Raw genomic sequence first — 10399 nt, forward strand, 5'->3', positions numbered from 1 at the left:
GTCTAAGAAAAAAGATGAACCAAATTTTCTTGGTAGACATTCAGGGGATTCTGGATATTTTGATGATGATGGATTACTCCTAAGTTTTCTCCCCTCCCTCCAGGGCATCTACCAGAAAAGTGTAACGGCTATGCCACAGGAAATTTTAAATTGATTAACTGCAGACATATAGCATACAGATGAAAGATCCAACACTCTTCAGTCAATGGAAACAGACCCTTCATCAGTAAAGACAGAGAAGGAGAAATTTTTCACTAGTTGCTAATGTGTTTAAGGATGGCTTAAATTTTCCTAAAATATAGAATTCTGGAGAATCTTCAAGGCAATATTTTAGCCATCCAATAATCTGGGAATTAAAGAAAGTCACCCAGATCCTCAAAGACCAGGAAGACCAAGACAAAAGAACTGAAGTATAGAAAAAGAAAGGGAAAAACAAAGGGCTGATGTGTGGGAAGAGAAAATTAACATTTACCCAGCTTCTACTATCTGCCAGCCCTTTTTACATGTTGTTTATTTCAACCTTGACAGCTGTGAAGTCGAAGAAGCAGGACCTCTCAAAGGATGATAATGTTCCAAGCACTGCAAAATTTGTGAACAGAATTTTAACCCAGGACGGCCTGACACCAAAGTTCATGTTCTTTGCACTAAAATAGAAGTCATAGGAGAGAAAGCACAAAGTTTATTCTATTCCCAAGAGTCCTGAAATACTTACTACTAATAAGTTTACAGTAAATGCATATATGCTAAAAACACATTTTACATGCCCTGAAAAACAGTCCAGACAATGCGAATTCTAACTCTTCATGCAACTGCTCTTAGCCATCCTTGTTGAATTGATTTGATTGTCTTGCATGTTCCACTGGCAGCTGTTTAGTGGTGGCTCTCAGTGATTATACACAATGTGTGTCTGCCCAACAAGTTATAAACACATGCTTATTGAAGCACTCAAACAAAAGGACAAGGTCTGACTCGCCAGTGATGTGCCAAGATACACAATTAACTAACACAAGTTCAGAATCACAAGGCCTCTTCTTGTCTTGAGAAACTCCCAGTAGAGCCTGCTGTCTTCCTTTACAAGCTGTTTTCAAGTGTGAAGAGCTTCTTACCAAAGCAGTTAAAAAGAAAGCAATTTTGCCAAAGAGTAATGTGTAGTCCAACATTTTACCTGTTTTCATCAGTTTAGAGATATTAGTCATACACCCAAGCCTAAATTAAAAATCTAGAATCTCAGTAAGTAGCTGAACCCTCAAAGTGTAGACATAGTCATTCATCTATTGAATTAATCAATCAAAGAACACCCTTATTTTCCTAGTACTCTTCTATATCCTATAAAAGTAGACCAAATATAAGCCTGCTTGTCCTCCCAGGAAAAGGTTACATAATAGCAAGGAAAACTAAAACTAAGTATTACATAGTTACATAATCACAAGTGGGATATGATGTATGAAGTGAAAGTAATGAGTTTAAGCAATATACATACAAAGGAATTACCTGACTTAATCGGGGCATCATAGTAGACTCCTAGAAGTTATGCTTTCATTGAGTTCTCAAGGGTAAGTAGGTGCTGGCTAGGTAGAGAGGAATAAAGTTTCAGGGAAAGCTTGGGGAGAAGCATGGAATGCTTGGGTGTCAGAAAGAATTCTGGCTCATGAAGCCTGAGAAGGAAGGCTGAGATGGAGCTAAGAGGTTATACAAGGTCTTCTGAACTGAAAGAAACGTCATTCCAGACTGTATTTTAAAGGCAGGCAGTCTCATGACATTATAGGATTTTAAGCAATAATCATATTTGCTTATTAAAAGACTTCCCTGGAGGCTATATGGAAAGTAAATTGGAAGAACTAAATAAAAACATTTTGCAAGAATTCGGGAAAGAGATGATAATTATTTGGATGATAATAAAGGGAGTAGAGGTGGAGAAAAGTAGGTGGATTTAAAGGCATACTGATTTTTGACTCAGTATGAGGGTTAGAAAAAAGGGTAAGAGTACTCTCAGGTTTCTAGCTTGAGAAAATCAAGAAATTGTTGTGCTGATTATGAAAATGGAAGTGATTCTAAGACACACACATTTGGAAAATTGGATTATTGAAAATTGTTTCAAATTTGGGGCACAATGAATTTTAGGTACTGTGTGGTGGAGTGGGTAGGCCTTGAGAAGGCAGCTGGTAAACTGGCTGAAGACATAAATTGAAGAACAAGGTGGACTTCTCTGGATGTATTTAGGAATGGAACCTGGATTGAAACAAGGCTCCCTGTCACTCATTAAGGCTGTATTGAATGATGACAGCAGAATATAGACATGAGCAAAGGAGATAATACCATTAATGAATATCCTTTGCAACAAGTATTCTCCTCCCACGTGGGACCTCCAGTTAACTTTCCTAACCAATGTTAATTCACCATCATGTAAGTGGCTTCCTTGTGTTTCAATTCTACTGGAATAGGCTTTGAGCAATTAGCAAACAGGAATGAAGATGCAAAAGCAACATTGTCAAGAACTTTATTCTCTTAAGAACTGGTAAAGGCTACATTTTTAAGTACTGAAGAATACATTCATAGATGAAGATTTCACAACACAGATTAAACAGAAATCAGGGGCTAATATCAAGGAAGATAATACAGTTCATCAAGTATAAATTCTCAATACTGACATATCAGTCTATGGGGTACTTTTTAAATGCTTGATAAGGATGTATTGTATAGCACAGGAAACTACTCAGTACTCTGTAATTGCCTGTCTGGGGAAAGAATCTTAAAAAACAGGGGATATAAGTGTATGTACAACTGGTTCACTTTGCTGAACACTTAAAACTAACACAACGTCATAGATCAACTATAGTCTGGATAAAAAATTTTTAAATCAATAAATAAAATGTCTGCTATACATCATGTTTATGAGTAATCAAAGTTAATGATACATAGATGGAAGATATTTAAGTATTAAATGATGCAAACTTAAAAATCAAGATATGTTCAAACATACGGTATAGATTATTTGTTCAATCAATGAGCACTTGCTAAGAAACTGTCATTTGACAGACTGTTGCATCTGTATCTGAGGATACAGACATGAAAAAAGTTATATTAGTTTCATTACAGAAAGTCAAGTTTGGGAGGAAAAACTAGATGAACTCAAATAATTACAAGAGTAATAAATATGCGTTTCTATGGGAACATGTAGATAGGATCAATTATATTGGTGGTGGCAAGGGATATTAAATGGTGACTGTGCCAAACGGAAAATGGTGGAAGGGTTTTACAAATGTAAGGCATAGCATGACAAAAGAATGGAAGAATAATAGAATGAAACAGTGTGGTGAGCTCAGTGACTGTTATGCAGATGTATGGTGGGAATTGGTAGAAGAGTCCGGAATAATGGATTGGACTTTTGTGCAGTGGGCCATGGGGTCTATCCTGCAGCTTATGAGAAAGGATGGGCTTCCCTGGTGGTTCTGTGGTAAAGAATCTGCCTGCCAATGCAGGAGATGTGGGTTCAATCCCTGGGTCAGGAAGATCCCCTGGAGAAGGAAGTGGCACTCCACCCCAGTATTCTTGCCTGGAGAATCCCATGGACAGAGGAGCCTGGTGGGCTACAGTCCATGAGGCTGCAAAGGGTTAGGCATGACTTAGGGACTAAACAACAACAACAGTGAGGGAGGATATGACCTGTTCCCAAGAGGGACATGAGGGATATTCTATCAGGAGACCTAGGTCTGAATACTGGGTGAACAGAATGCTACCTGAGTAGTCACAGGACTATAACAAATTATGTTCAAAAGAGAACACAACTGCTCAACAATAAAAAACACAATCTATCAAGTGTGAGGAGTAAGTACTCTAAGCCAAGTCAAGAATATCACAAGGCAAGTGGTTACAGGAACAGGTGAATAACAAAAAGCAAGAATAGGGTAAAAATCAAGTCCCAAGAGACTCAAGATAACCAAGGATTTGTTTAATTGGCCTCTTGCTAGGACATAGGTGAGTTTGATAGGTTAAAGGGAATCTAGATGGGGAGCTATCACATAGGGAGACACGGACAGGTGTTGAGAAAGAGGCTTTCATAAGCAGAGAGTATTTCAGAAGGATTGCCCTGGGGATGATGGAAGAAGGAGTGGAGAGAGTATTCTTTCATGACAGCGAACAAGAGAGAATTTGATGAAGGTCTGAGGTAGGGCAGTGGCCATGAGCTGGAGTAATTTGATCAGGAAGGGGAAAGAAAATATGATGCCAGGGTGGTTGCTTAGACTTCAAGGTCATTTGCAAAATGGGTAGAATTTAGCTTGAAATTGGAAAATGGGAAAAGGATTCTCCCTTTGGAGAAAAGGAAGGAAAGACAGCAGAACTTTTTCCAGGAGAGCAGATTTGGCAGACTCCCAAGCCTGACCCCATCTGGCATTCTGATACTCATATCAGATTCCTGGTATGAGCTCCATCTCTTGGAAAGAATTTATAAGTGGTCCACAGTGCTGTCCTGTGCTTAGTTGCTCAGTAATGTCTGACTTTGTGAGAACCCATGGACTGTAGCCCGCCAGGCTCCTCTGTCCGTGGGGATTCTCCAGGCAAGAATACTGAAGTGGGTTGCCATGCCCTCCTCCAGGGCATCTTCCCAACCCAGGGATTGAACTCAGGTCTCCTGCATTGACAAGTGGATTCTTTACCATCTGAGCCACTGCAGTATTGGTTATTGTCAATGGCCTCCTGCATCTGTCACCTTTAAGTTTTAGCACAAAAGCCTGGGTTGGACACGAACACAAAAAGAGTTAAGCTGTGGTCTCAAGTTTATTTAAGCATCTACAAAGAAATTTCCTGAGGTTCTCTCTATCCATTCCCATCATCTCTACAGGATATGAACTATTCTCAAATGTGGCTGACATTTTATACAGGATTATGCACCGTGGTGTAGTAGAAAGAATTTGAGCTTTGACCACATATTAGCTAAATGACTGATGAAAATTACCTCACAACAGCAGAAGATGGCTGTCTGTCAAAAAAAAAAAAAAAAAGTTTATGGCTTACGTATCTGCACCTTGAGCTTCAGCGGCTTCTGCAGAGATGTTCTGCAGACCGGTCACTGCTTTTTAATGATTCCATTGACGTCAGACAGTGTCTAGCGCAACCAGCTATTTTTATATACCAATTGAAAATGCAGCAACTATCTCTCCTCTGAATTAGATCACAGAGCAGCAATGAAATACATGCCTCTGCCATAAGGTAGATGAACAGGCACTTCGGGTTATGTTAGAGAGAATATGAGTTTTTCTCAATCTCCCCTGGAGCAATGATTGCCATTGTCAATTGTACAAATCTCTGGGTGCTTTTTCCTGATGTATTTGTAAGGAAAGAAGAAAAGGAATATTTTTCTCTGTTGATCTGAGAGTAACTACAAAACACCCTAGCACAGTACACTGAGCAAATCAGAAAGTGCCAAGATTGTCAATGCCAGACAAGGGAAGGAGTGAGCACGGTCCACATCCCTCTCCTCTTCCTACTGCTGTGTCCCTTGATGAAAAGGAAAATGGAGGATTAGGCTCAGGGCCAAGAAGATTATCTGGTCCCCAAGACTGAGGGGCACCTTCTGTGACTTTGAGACTATGGTTCTTGAAGCTGATTTGAATATACCCAACTGGATGTATTCTGATGCAGACATTACTGAAAATAACCTCTGCTGTTACCAGATAGTAATCTCTGAACTAGGAAACCTTAGGCATAAACACAGCATAAATGGCAGCAGCAAGACTACCATTGGTATTCTAGGCAAAATTCCCAGAGTAGCTGTGAAGGCATTTTCAGATGCTTTCATAGTTTAAGTAGAAATAAAACAAATGATGATCAACAACAGCACTTGATGCGTTGTCAAGAAAAATCTCTTAGCTATAATAACAGAGGTCCTGTAGTAGATGTTTAGGTTTCCCTATATAAAATCTGTCTCTTGTACATGGAATTCTGATGGTTGCAGAAGATAGCAGCTCATTATTTTCTAAAAGTGGGGAGTGAGGTGAGGAGGGATAAATATTCAAATTCAAAACCATCAACTTTTTGTGATTATGTTGCTTTCCCAGATAAGAGCAGACATTTCAGCAAGACCCTTTGTTTGCTGGCCTCTATTATATGATAGCACTTTAGAAATTCTGAATTTTAAAATGCAGACGATAATATCAGCTCCCAAATGTCAGGCATCGTGATGAATTGGCTTTTCAACTTTTCAAGCCATTCACTTTCCTTGCTTCCAAAATGTCAAATACAAAGGATTCTGATAACAAAGCTGGGTGAAGCATGTGATTATTACTTTTTGCAACAATCATAGTATTTAATGGACAACCCTTCCAAAGCTTGTTTTATATGTAAAAGCCTGTGTTCTTTGCCTGATATTCTAATTGTTCAGACAGAGTCAGGTTTTAAGTAAATTAATCAATAAAATTCAACACCCTCAATTTAACACTTTGAAATGATTGATTTCCCCCACTTCTATAGTATTAAATTTTTTAAATGTCAATCCAATCCTTAATTAATCTCTTATTTAATTTGTCTTTTGTTCCAGACACACAGGTGTTAATTTGCCCTTTTGGAAAGTGAAGGTAGGGTAACTAAAAGAAAAGAATTTCAAGGCTCATGAAGTTTTCTTCATTAATATCTTAATTTAGCAAAACTGACATAAGAATTGCACCTTATAATTCATGGAATGTTGTTATGAAGAGCTCCTAAAACTGGACTATTATGCTTTCTTTTTCTATTTTCATCAAAGCTCAAATGGAAACATTCATTGTTGAAAAGTGCATAAATTAAATCATAGATTATTTGATGGGTGGATGATTTATTTATAAACGTACTCATCTATTTATTAATTCAACACATATTTATAGAGTAGACAGGTAAAGAATCTGCCTGCAATGCAGGAGACACAGGTTTGATCCCTGGGTAGGGAAAATGCTGTGGAGAAGGGGACGGCTACCCATTCTAGCATTTTTGCCTGGAAAACTCCATGGACAGAGGAGTCTGGTGGTATACAGTCCATGGGATCACAAAGAATCAGACACAACTGAGCGACTAACCCTACCAGGTTCTAAACATTAGGCTAGGTAAGAAATACAAGGATAAATAAAGCACCATTTCTGGCTTCAAAGAGTGGAATTTAAGGTGGGAACAGGTTATACCATAGCCATAGACAGCAAGAGTTCAATAGGTCCAAGGCACTCATTTCTTCTTCTGGACATGACTTCAAAATTATGTTCCTAAATTTCTGAAAATGAGTATAACACAGTAATTATTGAAAAACTTACCTAAACTATAATCCAGCACAGTTCTGAAAGAGGCCCCCTTTTTGCTTAGGTCACATTACCTTTTCACTTTTACCTGTGTATTCAGTGATACCTCCCACATAATAGTACTCAGGGCACAGAAACTTTATGTTTTCCATAATACAGACAAACAAAAATTCTTAACAGTGACCCTCCCTTATGAAAAGCTAGTTGCATGTATTGCTCTTTTTTTCAATAAAGGAAAAAATCTTCTCTAATTTTTGTATTATCTTTCAAGAAAATGAGTTGGCCTTCTAGTCAGTTCTAATGGTCCTGAGCTTGCCTGTTATTTTATAGAGGGAGAATATAGACTTTTAGATAGCATAATTGATAAGCAAAATCTTCAACACAGTAGACTCAAAAATCCTTCCTCCATATTGACAACAAAAGAATAAATATAGTCATATTATAGATGGATCAAATATCTCTAGAAATATACATAAGAAACTGGTAATATCAATTGCCTCCTGAATTGGGACTTGGATGAGTTAGAGGTAGAAACTGTAGGAACATTTTCACCATAGATAGAGACCATAGGGACATTTTCACAAAGACACATGCATGACACAATGCAGAAATGCTAGAGATCAGAAACTTCGCAGACCCACTAAACAGAATATTCTTGCTTAGTTTCAAGATCCTTCATTGATCTAGCTCCCCTCTAAACCAGAGATCCTGAAATTCTATGATTCCTCTTCCCGGTCAAGCCAGCATTCTCTTTTTCATTCCATTTTTCTTTTCTGCACCATCTTTCTCAGCATCTGAAATGCCTACAATTTCCAGATTTCTGTTTGCCATATCCCTCTGCTCATACCCCTTCTCTCCTCATGCCCAGGATAGTTTAAAGTCTCTGGAGAGCTGCCTTCATTAACTAAGTTAGGGGGAAAATATTTTTGAGTACCAGCAGATGATATATGGACACTGATTCCTCCTACCTTGTACTCCTGATCCTGTTCTCCATATAGAAATATATTTTTCTTGTAAGATAATTTAAGAGGGAAGGGATGAATTGGGAGTTTGGGATTCACATAAACACACTACTACTTATAAAAAAGATAACTAACAAGAACCTACCATATAGCTTAGGGAACTCTAGACCTGTATAGAAAAGAATATAAAAAGAGTGGATATATGTATAATTGATTCCCTTTGCTGCACAGCAGAAACTAACACAGCATTATAAATCAACTATACTCTGATAAAAATTAATTTAAATAAATATAAGTTAAAATACAAGTGAATAGGTGAAAAATATGTGAAATTTTGTCAATTCTTATCTGACTTTCACTGGAATGACCAATCAGCTCAATGAGGTCACATATCTGTGAGCCTCTCAGGTGCAAAGGTGAAGGTGAAGTCGCTCAGTCATGTCCGACTCTTTGCGACCCCATGGACTGTAACCTACTAGGCTTCTCCATCCATGGGATTCTCTAGGCAAGAATACTAGAGTGGATTGTCATTTCCTTCTCCAAGGGATCTTCCCGACCCAGGGATCGAACCCAGGTCTCCCTCATTGGAGGCAGACGCTTTAACTTCTGAGCCACCAGGGTGCAAAGGTCACATAAAATGCACATTGTCTTGAAAAGAGAGGTCAGCCTTGTTTACCTGCCCTCAACATGTCAGAAAGGAAAGATGCTCTCTTCTTCCTGGTTAATGAATTTTTGAGGGCATATACTTTATTCTCCATCTCCAATAACCAGTGAGTAACCTAAGAAAGCATTTTTTCCTTTCTACATTAAAAAAGAAGTACCTATGTTTTTCTTCCTGAAGTTCCTTTGAAAGAGAATACTGCTATCTTTACCTGATTGAATCCAGATACTTAACTATTACATTTAAAATGACATTTTAAATGAAATATTAGTCATATATTTCAAGAATGAAGTGCCTTTCTTTTAAGTGATACTCTATTTTGAGTGAGTGCCAGCAAGAGCAAATGTTGAATATGCAGTAAATCTGATATATAATAATCCTCAAAAAAGAGGAAATAGTGCTGCTTATACAATTCATGATCATGTTACCTTTTCAGACCTCATTCTAAAAGAAAATGAATATACTTGTTTGCTTTCCTTTAAAAGAGCACTGGTTGATATCTTTTGTTAGAATTTGGTCTGCAGCTGGAAAATTAGTGAAGCGAAAGTTGCTCAGATGTGTCCATCTCTTTGTGACCCCATGGACTATACAGCCCATGGAATCATCCAGGTCAGAATACTGGATTGGGTAGCCATTCCCTTCTCCAGGGGATCTTCCCAACCTAGAGATTGAACACAGATCTCCTGCAGTGCAGGTAGATTCTTTACCAGCTGAGCTAAGGACAATATAATTGTCTCACTAAACTGGTTCTGGTGTAATTTAACTATCAAACCTCTTAACAGGACATATCATGGATATGTATATAGAAAGTTTTGAAACTCTTACTTAAACTATGCATTGTGTATTTTTATGGCTTGTCTCCAAATATGCTACATGCTCCCTTCAGAAAGGGAGCCAAAGTTTATTGAATCCACAGCATCCGTCTCAGTGTCTGACAGATAATAAGTCTTCAAGAAGTGGTTGAATAATAAATAATTTGAGAAACTAGAGTCAAGAAACCACAGAGAGGGAACAAGATACAGCCTGGAGGAGAAACATTTGGACCAGGATGAATAAACCATTTTCCTAAGGATTAGAGTTCTCAAAAGGAAAATCAATTGACTGCAAAAAAATAAGAAGTTTTGCTTTATTTAGAGAGGAAAATATCGTCTGCTTCAAAGAGTGGAAATGGTTATTTATTAAAGATGTGTAACTAATTTGAAGGAAAATAAAGTATTGTAGCTCTCAACTCTGTAAAGAACAATATTGCATAGGAACCTGGAATGTAAGGTCCATGAATAAAGGTAAATTAGAAGTGGTCAAACAGGAGATCACAAGAGTGAACAGAGACATTTTAGAAATCAGTGAGCTAAAATGGACTGGTATGGGAGAATTTAACTCAAATGACCAATATATCTACTACTGTGGGCAAGAATCTCTTGGAAGAAATGGAGTAGCCATCATAGTCAACAAAAGAGTCCAAAATGCAGTACATGGATGCAATATCAAAAATGACAGAATGATTTCTGTTCATTTCC

The sequence above is a fragment of the Ovis aries genome, chromosome 16 (genome assembly GCF_016772045.2).
Source record: "Ovis aries strain OAR_USU_Benz2616 breed Rambouillet chromosome 16, ARS-UI_Ramb_v3.0, whole genome shotgun sequence".
NCBI classification, from domain to species: Eukaryota; Metazoa; Chordata; class Mammalia; order Artiodactyla; family Bovidae; genus Ovis; species Ovis aries.